The following is a 10,839-nucleotide window of genomic DNA, read 5'->3' on the forward strand; positions in this document are numbered from 1 at the left end:
CAGAAAAATCAGATTAGTGGAGTAGTGGGTCATAAAGCCCAGAGATGGTTTCAGTTCAGTTCAGTAGCTCAGTCGTGTCTGATTCTTTGTGACCTCATGGACTGCAGCACGCCAGGCCTCCCTGTCCATCACCAGCTCCTGAAGTTCACTCAAACTCTTGTCCATTGAGTCAGTGATGCCATCCAACCATCTCATCCTCTGTCGTCCCCTTCTCCTCCTGCTTTCAGTCTTTCCCAACGTCAGGGTCTTTTCAAATGAGTCAGTTCTTCGCATCAGGTGGCCAAAGTATTGGAATATCAGCTTCAGCATCAGTCCTTCCAGTGAACACCCAGGACTAATCTCCTTTAGGATGGACTGGTTGGATCTCCTTGCAGTCCAAGGGACTCTCAAGAGTCTTCTCCAATTCCACGGTTCAAAAGCATCAATTCTTTGGCTCCCAGTTTTCTTTATAGTCCAACTCTCACATCCATACATGACCACTGGAAAAACCATAGCCTTGACTAGACAAACATTTGTTGGCAAAGTAATGTCTCTGTTTTTTAATATGCTGTCTAGGTTGGTCATAGCTTTTCTTCCAAGGATTAAGAGTCCTTTAATTTCATGGCTGCAGTCACCATCTGCAGTGACTTTGGAGGCCCCCAAAATAAAGTCTGCCAATGTTTCCCCATCTATTTGCCATGAAGTGATGGGACCTGATGCTATGATCTTAGTTTTCTGAATGTTGAGCTTTAAGCCAACTTTTTCACTCTTCTCTTTCACTTTCATCGAGAGGCTCTTTAGTTCTTCTCCACTTTCTGCCATAAGGGTGGTGTCATCTGCATATCTGAGGTTATTGAATTTCTCCTGGAAATCTTGATTCCACCTTGTGCTTCATCCAGCCCAGCATTCTCATGATGTACTCTGCATATAAGTTAAATAAGCCAGGTAACAGTATACAGCCTTGATGAACTCCTTTTCCTATCTGGAACCAGTCTGTTGTTCCATGTCTAATTCTAACTGTTGCTTCTTGACCTGCAGACAGATTTCTCAAGAGGCAGGTAAGGTGGTCTGGTATTCCCCTCTCTTTAAGAATTTTACACAGTTTGTGGTGATCCACACAGTCAAAGGCTTTGGCATAGTCAATAAAGCAGATATAGATGTTTTTCTGGAACTCTCTTGCTTTTTCAACGATCCAGCGGATGTTGACAATTTAATCTCTGGTTCCTCTGCCTTTTCTAAAACCAGCTTGAACATCTGGAAGTTCATGGTTCATGTATTGTTGAAGCCTGGCTTGGAGATGGTTTGGCAACTCCCAAACATCACATCAAGGACCTTGACCTTTCTCAGCCTTTCTGTCACATTCACTCATGATAAACATCCATTGCTTCTAAAAATTTCCATTCTCTCAGCCATTGTGAACCTTCAGAAGCATTGAAAAAGACTCAGGAAAATTTTTTTCTTCCCTTTTTGTTCCTGTTCTTTTTCTCCTCACTCGGCTTGAATTATTGCAAGCATCAGCCCTATTTGCTGCCTTTCCTTTTCATTATTCCATCCATCATTTCCACTTAGATGACTCCCTAGTGTCTGTCTCCACCTCTAATGTCTTCCTTTATTGTTAGTCCTCTATTTCCGACTGCCCCTTTGGAAATTCTTGGACGCACCTAATTTCACTATATTCCAAATTAAATGAATCTTTCCATCACTCACCCCATTCCTCCTCTTAGTTTCTTAGGTAGAGTAAGTGAAAGATTCCAGCAGGAGGAACTAAGTCTAAGGTTTAGGGAACCATGGAAAGAAAGAGGTCAGTCAGATGCATTATAGATGTATGACTGGTAGGACTTAATAACCACTATTTTTCTCTTCTCCATTTTATTAAGTACAAGCCCATTATTATTGTGAAGTGAAAGTCGCTCAGTCATGTCCAACTTTTTGCGACCTCACGTACTATACAGTCCATGGAATTCTCCAGGCCAGAATATGGGAGTGAAGAAGCCTTTCCCTTCTTCAGGGGATCTTCCCAACCCAGAGATCGAACCATGTCTCCGGAATTGCAGACAGATTCTTAATCGTCTGGGCCACCAGGGAAGTCCAAGAATACTTATTATTAAGTCATACGAAAAATCATTAATAATCTGCTGTGCTGTTTCATAGTTTTATTTTATGTTTTATCCTAAAAGTTTTCATTCTAAAACTTTTATCCTAAAAGTTTAATACTGAACTTGGTCTGCCAACTCTGCTCATGCTTTAGCCTCTTAAGTTTCTCCAATTTAACTGCTCCTATTTTGTAGATATTTGGGAATTTGATCACCACAGTTGGGAGGTGGTATATATATATATGCTTGCTATAATAGATTATGAGCAATGAAAAAATAATCCAAGTGTGGGGATTCATAAAAATGCCAAGCTTATCAAGGAATTGATTGAATCCATACTGCTTTGTCCCTCTCCTCTGCATACATCCTCCTCAATGCAAGCCACATCAGATGGATTTTGTTTCTGGCCAATACAGAACGTCTCTTTTGCTCTAATGTTATCTAGGTGTATCCCTCTGACCTGATTACTTTCTGAATACAAATGGAACGACTAGAAATGGTTCTTGGTTTGACATGGCTGAACTGTGTTTTATTAATAAAAACCTGCTGTCTAAATACATATTAAAGAAACTTCTCCAAGTAAATGCCATTATCTATCCGTGGAAAATACTCAGCTGTCTGGAGGGACAAGTGTTATGTCATACGAGCTCTCAGTCTTTTGCCCTGTCCTGAAAATGAATGTGGGAGAGAGGAATAAGAAATCCTTTCAGCATTCATGCCAAGGATCTGAGAGTGCCTTACAGTACAGTTGTTAAAAGCACATATAATATTTATTTGTGTATTTGCCAAAATTATACAATTACCATTCAAAATTCTGATCTTGTCTGAAACTGCAGTGGGACCTTCATTTCTAATGGAACTGTGGACTCATGGGCCACCAGTTTTTCTCTAGTGACAGTGCCCTGTGTATTTTCAGGAATGCAAGAAGGAGGTTCTTGGAGAAAAGATGAAATGGGGAGGAATGTGTTCTTTGACTTGCTGTTTTGTTCCCCTTATTTGAGACTCAGGTACAAAGAAGAGGGTCTGGGATGACTCTGGGAAGAAAGAGAGAGAAGAAAGAAGAGAACTGAAAGGCTTGATATTTTTTTATGTTGGTAGTGTTGAAGAATTGGTAGTAGAAAAGAAAGAATTTTAGGACCTGGAGGAAGCAATAAAAATGGTTTAGCTCATCTGTAGGTTTATGCTGATTAATGTGCAGTATCTACAGCAGAGCTAATATATTTGCATTGATTTGTTATTACTATGAACATACAGAAGTGTTTCTTTAACAGCAGTTTCCTTTTTATATTTTAAAGAATATTTGTGCAGGAAAAAAATGGATGAAAACACATTAAAATTGTTGCTAGATTTTAATTCATTTTTATATCCTACTTCTTTTCCACTTGCCATTATAACTTGAGCATTTCTCCAGGTTAATAAATATAATTTTGAAACCACAGAATATGATAGAGTCACTTAAAATGTTTTGGTTGTGCTTTCACGGGGCTGAATTTTTTATTTAATGAATATAATATTCATTATTAAATTAATTAAGTAGCTATAACCTTTTGCTATTATATTTTGCTGAAACTAACATAAATGTACTAAAATTTTACATTTGCAATATCAAAACTTACTTTGCAAACATTTGGAATGACTGGAATTGCAGAGGAGCATTAAGATATTATGTGCCTCAGACCTGGGCCCCTTGAGACTTGCGTTTCTAATCCACCTCCACCGTTACAACCAGGAAGCCAGGGGTTAAACTCCCAGCAGATGGTGCTCTTGATGCTCTTGATGCTGCTGACTGGGCAGCCCAGGAATTTAAAGACTTGCTTAAACAGGGTTAATACGTGGAGGACAGCTGGTCTGCAGCAGAATTAGAGGTCAGGAGGTTAGTCGCATTTCCCTGAACACAGAGGACACACCAGTCAGGATCAGTGAAAGCCTTTTAGGGAAAGGGAAAGCGGAGGAGTTCTGTTGGAGGGAGCGATTGAATGCGAGGGTAGATGGCGTTAGGATAGAACCGAGTGCACCGGATACGGAGGGAGGAGGAGGGGGAGACGAAGGAAGACCGACAAACTTGGGGGAGCGCTGCCCCTCAGCCTCCAGGCTTCAGATGAGGAGAGAGACCGTACTGTGCTTCATCACTCACTCGTGTCCAACTCTCTGCGGCCCCATGGACTGTAGCCTGTCATACCGGCTAGTCCATTTCCCAACTCCAGGATCATCGTCCTGTATTTTCACCAGTATGTGGATGTGAGTTAGGAGGGCTTTGACCTTGCCAGCCAGTTAGACATTTAATGTGGCTAACTCACTAAGAGGACACAGTGGGATGTTGTCAAGTTGGAAGAAGCTATTAATAATGTCTTGGAGTTATAATCTCATCAAGAACAGTGATTGACATCTATTGCAGTCCATTTTCTGCAAATGCCTTGAGGGTTTATTCTTTGTGAAGCACTGTGATAATTGTTTAGGGATTTGAAATGCAAAAAAAAGTTAAGACACCGTCGACTCTCAGACAGTTTACTAAGTAATACATGGGCAGGGAACAGAGGAGTTAGACGGATGTGCTGGTGATTGCTATAATATTGGATTGGCCTAAAAGTTCACTTGTATTTTTCTGTAAACTGTTATGGAAAAAACCCAAATGATCTTTTTGGCCAACCCAATATTAAGTTCACTAAGAGAACTGTTACAGAGAAAGTGGTAAGCGGTTCAGAAGTGACAGACAAGGATTAGTGAGGAAGGCTGAATTTTTATGAAGGATGTAGAAAAATATTAATAAAGATGTAGAAGTGAAAGAATCACATTAAAAAAGGCACCAAGGAACTGTTTCCATTTCTTCCCTCATCTCTCCCTGCCCCACACCACCCTACACACACACACACACACACACACACACACACACACACACACACACACACACACACGGCTGGGCACACATATACTTCATCTTCAGCTACTCCGAGGTCGCCTTATGGAATAGATAAATCTATCCTCAACTTCAATTTCTGACATTAAATACTGTGTTCTGAAATATATTTTGAATATTTGAATATTAGCCTACAGAATGGCACAAGGAAAGACAATGGGCTTTAATACTAGACAGATAGGGGTTTAAATTTCAATCCATTTTCCAGTTATAATGACCTTGAATAAGTTACTCAATCTCTTTGAGCACTTCTATTGTCTATAAAAATGGATATCGTAAGAATGAACTTTGCATAGCTGTTGTAAGAATTAAGCAGGAAAGCGTGTTAACACATTTTCTTGGGAAGTAAGAACTGCTTTCCTTGCCTTCAGTTCTGTTCTGTCCAGGTCTGCGCTCCCAGTCTCCTTGGTCGCACTAGAGGGCGACATCATTCCATTCTTATAGCCAAGGCTTCCAGAAGTGAGAGTCTTCTCAGCAGACAGGAGTTTTCTAAATTCCTCAGCAAGAGAGGAAGCAGAAACTCTGTGCTCCAGAATATGAATAAGGCAGAGAGCCGACTTATTGGAAAACACCCTGATGCTGGGAACGAATGAAGGCAAAAGGAGAAGGGGGCGGCAAAGAATGAGATGGTTGGATGGCATCACTGACTCAATGAACATGAATTTGAGCAAACTCCAGGAGATAGTGGAGGACAGGGTAGCCTGGCCTGCTGCAGTCCATGGGGTCGCAAAGAGCTGGACAGGACTTAGCAACTGAAAAACAACCAACAACAATAGTGAGAGGTAAACTGTGGAAGGACTTTGGAGCAGCTGCTGTGTCCTCTGTGAGCAATAGCTGTGCATGCAGACATCCTCAGAGGCAGGATTCCAGCATCTATTTTTGCCAGCTGGGTTGGGAGGCCTTCTGATGCTACGAGAGCAGCAGACCTGTAGACTGGGCATCTAAACCTGCTCAGTTGCTACTAGAAATCCGCCATGCTTGGACAGAATCTCTAAAAAGCCCACTGGACCTCATTGGCTAGACAGTCAGGACTGATGACCATGTGTTCCAGTTTGCCCAAGATAGTCCTGGTTTCTGCCTGGAGTAATTACTCATAAAGTGAAGTCAAGTGAAAGTCACTCAGTCGTGTCCGACTCTTTGCGACCCTATGAGCTATACACATCCATGGAGTTCCCCAGGCCAGAATACTGGAGTGGGTAGCCTTTCCCTTCTTCAGGGGATCTTCCCAACCTGGGGATCAAACCCAGGTCTCCCACATTGCAGACAGATTCTTTACCAGCTGAGCCACCAGGGAATTACTGGTGGTGCCCCTTTTACTCTCAATGTCCCGGTCTGGAGACTAAGTTATATGCCCCCCTCCTCAGAATATTAGGATGGGCACTTACTAATAGTGCAGATCTGACCTAGCAAGGGCCCCTGGGTCTGGATAAGACCACGCATGGGCATTGGAGTCAGAAAGTGACAGACATATCTGGGTTAAAATCCTGGCTTTGTCTGTGTGTCATTGGCAAGTTATTTAACCTAAGTCTCAGTTTCCTGATGTATGGATTAGAGATATTAATAATAACAGGACATGAATGCATTGTACCTTCTAATTCTAATTCAAGTTCTTCCCAGAATCTCTGTCATGGTAGCTATCCTTGTTAGAGTTTTTAAGAGTCACTATAATAGTCAGATTCTCCTCTAAATTCAAGGGAGTTTAAGTTGTATTAGTTGAAGAAGAGGTGAAGAAATAATTGAGGACCAAAGTAAAATGAATTGCTCAATTGCACAAAGTAAAATGAATTATTGAGTCACCCCAAATCAGAGCCAATGAGCATGAGTGTCTCAGGATTCGCTGGCTGGTGCACCAGGGGTGTAGCTGTTTCTACAGAGACTGTTCAAGGGTAAAGACGTGGACTAGTTTCTGTCCTGCAGCTTTAGCAAATACTGGACACAGTATTAGTCTTGAGTTTAGAGGACAGTAGACATTTCACTACTTCATTTTGCAATTTTTATTGCGAATGTTCGAGCATATGAATAAGAATAGAGAGTCTGGTAATGAACACCAGTGTAGGCACCTCCATCAAATCTTAACATTATAGGCTACCTCTGCAGGTCCTTTTTTCAATGACAATAAAGATCATAAATATGATTAAGACCTCTGATGCACTCTTCCTTTCTATAAGCCTCTTCCTTTATTTTATAGTGATATATAACAGGTTTTAAACCTTAACGTAAGTGATATCATATATATCTCATTGTAAATTTTTTGTTTTGGTTAATAGGTTTTTAGGATTTATCCATCTTCATAAGTACTTTACAGCATGCCATCATATAAACAGTCTACCATTCATTATCCATTTTCCAGTTTATGGCCATTTTGGTTGGTTCCCAGTTTTCACATACGTGAGACTTTCTGTAAGGGTTGTAGACATAAGTGGACTTGTAAGGTCTTAGGATGTAAGTATGTTCAGCTTGACTCAATATTACCAAATTTTGCCAAAAATTACCAAAAATTTTCCAAAGTGGTTGTTTCCATGTCCATTGTATTAAAATATTTTCCCCAGATGAAAATATATTGCAGGCGTACCTCAAAGGTAATTCAGGTTCAGTTCCACACCACAAATATCACAATAAGGCAAGGCACACACCTTTTTGGTTTTGCAGAGCATGTAAGAAGTCACGTTTGCATCACAAAAGTGATGTTTTTATATATGCATACAGCTATATGTATTCACACACCCCCTCCCTCCCGAGCCTCCCTCCAATCCCCCTCCCCCGACTCCACCCCCCTAGGTCATCACAGAGCGCTGAGCTGAGCTCCCTAAGCTGTAGCTTCCTGCTAGCTGTCTGTTTGACAGATGGTACTGTGTACATGTCAGCACTACCCTCTCCATTCATCCCACCTTCTGCTTCCCACCCCGTGTCCACAAATCCATTCTCAGCCTGCATCTCTACTCCTACCCTGAAGTTTTCAAACTGGGGAAGCGCATATGCGAAGTCAGGGAAATTTGAATGTTGTTTCTACCACCCCCACCTCCAGGCAGATTTACCATAAAACACAGCTTTGAGTGATCCATTTTCTGGTGTAGGTTGGGAGGAGCATTGGAGATGGCTTGCTTCAGGAAGAAAGGGTTGCTTGAATGACTCAGTTATGTGGCGAGACCATATAACATAACAACCTATGTATAATATATAACTTAACTGGGACACTAAAAAAATTGTGGTAAAAACATATAACGTAAAATTTACTCTGAGACATTTAAAAATTTTTTATTGGAGGACAGGTGATTTACAAGGTTGTTTTGTCACTTAACCAGTTTTAAGTGTACAGTACATTGTACAAAACTGAAGTTCTGTACCCACTGAACAGAAACTCCCTTTTTCTCCTCCCTATAGTCCCTGGCAACCACCAATCTACTTTCTGTTTCTAAAATTTCAACTATTTTATTACCTAGGGAATTATGTAATACTGGTCTTTATGTGAATGGCTTATATCACTAAATAAGACATTTTCTGTGGATTTTTCATGTATGAGCACGTGTGTGGGTGTGCACAGTCATGTCCAACTCTTTGTGACCGCCTGGACTATTAGCCCACCAGGCTCCTCTGTCCATGGAATTTTCCAGGCAAGAATACTGGAGGGGGTTGCCGTTTCCTCCTCCAGGGGATCTTCCTGACCCTGGGATCAAACTCATGTCTTTTATGTTTCCTGCACTGGCAGGCAGGTTCTTCATCACTGCACCATATGACTTTTATTCTATAGAGGTTGTTTCTTTCTAGTTTGTTGACTGTTTTTATCATGAAGGAGTGTCACATTTTGTAAACACATTTGCTGCATCAATTGAGATGATCATGTGGACTTTCACTCTTCATTCTATTAATGCAGTGGACTTCATTGATTGATTTTTGTATATTGAAGCATCCTTGCATTCCAGAAATAAATCTCATTTGGTTATGGTGTATGATTTTTTTTAATGTGCTATTGAGTTGACTTTGCTAGTACTTTGTTAAAGATTTTCATGTCAATATTCATCAGAGGTATTGGTTTAAATTTTCCTTATAGTATCTTTCTCTAGCCTTGGTAAGCTGGCCTCATAAAATATGTTTAGAAGTGCTCCCATCTTTTCAATTTTTGGAAGCTTTGAGGATTAATTCTTCTTTTTTAAAATGTTTGGTAAATTCAGTAAAGCTCTCAGGTCCAGGGCTTTTCTTTGTTGGGAGGTTGTGGATTACCGATTTAATCTCCTTGCTAGTTAGAAGTCTGTTCATATTTTTAAATTTCATCATGATTCAGTCTCAGTATGTTGTATGTTTCTAATAATTTATTAATCTTTCTAGCTTATTCAATTCACTGACATATAATTGTTCATAGTAATCTTTCATAACACTTTATTTTTTGGCATCAGTTGTAGTATCTTCTCTCTCATTTCTGATTTTTATTGTCTTCTCTCTTTTATCTTAGTCCAGCTAAGAGTTTGTCCATTTTGTTGCTCTTTTCAAAAACCAACTTTTAGTTTTATTGAATTTATCCCATTCTCTACTCTTCATTTATTTTGGCTCTGACCTTTATTATATCCTTCCTTTTGCTAACTTGGGACTTGGTTTGTTCTACTTTTTCAATTTCGAGGTGAAAAGTAAGTTTATTGTATTGAGATCTCTTCTTTAATGTAGGCATAAAGAAGACATACTACTAAAGACCAAAGCATACTACTATAAACTGCTTTTAGTGTTGCTTTTGCTGCTGCCTGAAAGATTTGTTTCACTGTATTACCATTTCTTTTTAAAATGTTCTTACTTATTTATTTATTTGGCTGCACCGGGCCTTCGCTGCTTCACACGGGATCTTTGATCTTCGTCGCAGCACACAGGATCTTTAGTTGTGGCCTGTGAACTCTTAACTGCCGCACATGGGATCCAGTTCCCTGACCAGGGATCGAACCTGGGCCTCCAGTATTGGAAGCACACAGCCTTAGCCACTAGAACACAAGGGAGGTCCCTATCATTTCCATGTATCTCACGACACTTTAAAATTTCCCTTGTGATTTCTTCTTTAACCCATTTGTTGGTCAAGAGTGTGCTTTTTATCTACCAAATATTTGTGAATTTTTCAGTTTTTATTTTGCTGTTGAGTTCTAATTGCATACAATTCTGGTTGTATTCCATTGTGAAAGGAAAAGATACTCAGTATTATTTCAAAATCTTAAATTTGTGAAGACTTGCTTTGTGGTCTAACATGTGCTATAGAATGTGTGTATAGAATAGTCCATATATACTTGAGAAGGATTTGTATTCTGCTGTTGTTGGGCAGACTGTTGTGTGTGTGTGTTAGGTTCAGTTGGTCTGTAGTATTGCGTAAGTCCTCTGCTTCCTCCTACTGATCTCCCATGTGGTTGGTCTATCCGTTATTGAGAGTGGGATGTGGAATCTATTATTATTACTGTGTAACTGTGCCTTCCTTCCTTTCTTTCAATGTTTGCTTCAAACACTTGAGCGCTCTGATGTTAGAGCATATATATGTATAATTATTATATTGACCTTTCATAATTATATAATATCCTTCTTTATCTTGTGTGACAGTTTTCGACTTAAAGTCTCTGCTGACATAAATATGACCCTCCCTGCTCTCTTTTAATTACCACTTGCAAGGACTATCTTTTTCTATTCTTTCACTTTCAGCCTATGTGTGGCCTAAAGTGAATCTCTTGGGACTTCCCAAGCATTCCAGTGGTTAAGACTCCACGCTTCTACTGCAGGGGATGTGGATTTGATCCCAAGCAGGGAACTAAGATCCGGTATGTCTTGTGGTGTGGACATAAAAGAAAAAAGAAAAGAGAAGAAAAATTTGAACTGAGCTATTTGACTTTAATG

Source organism: Muntiacus reevesi, chromosome 22 (genome assembly GCF_963930625.1).
Source record: "Muntiacus reevesi chromosome 22, mMunRee1.1, whole genome shotgun sequence".
NCBI lineage: Eukaryota > Metazoa > Chordata > Mammalia > Artiodactyla > Cervidae > Muntiacus > Muntiacus reevesi.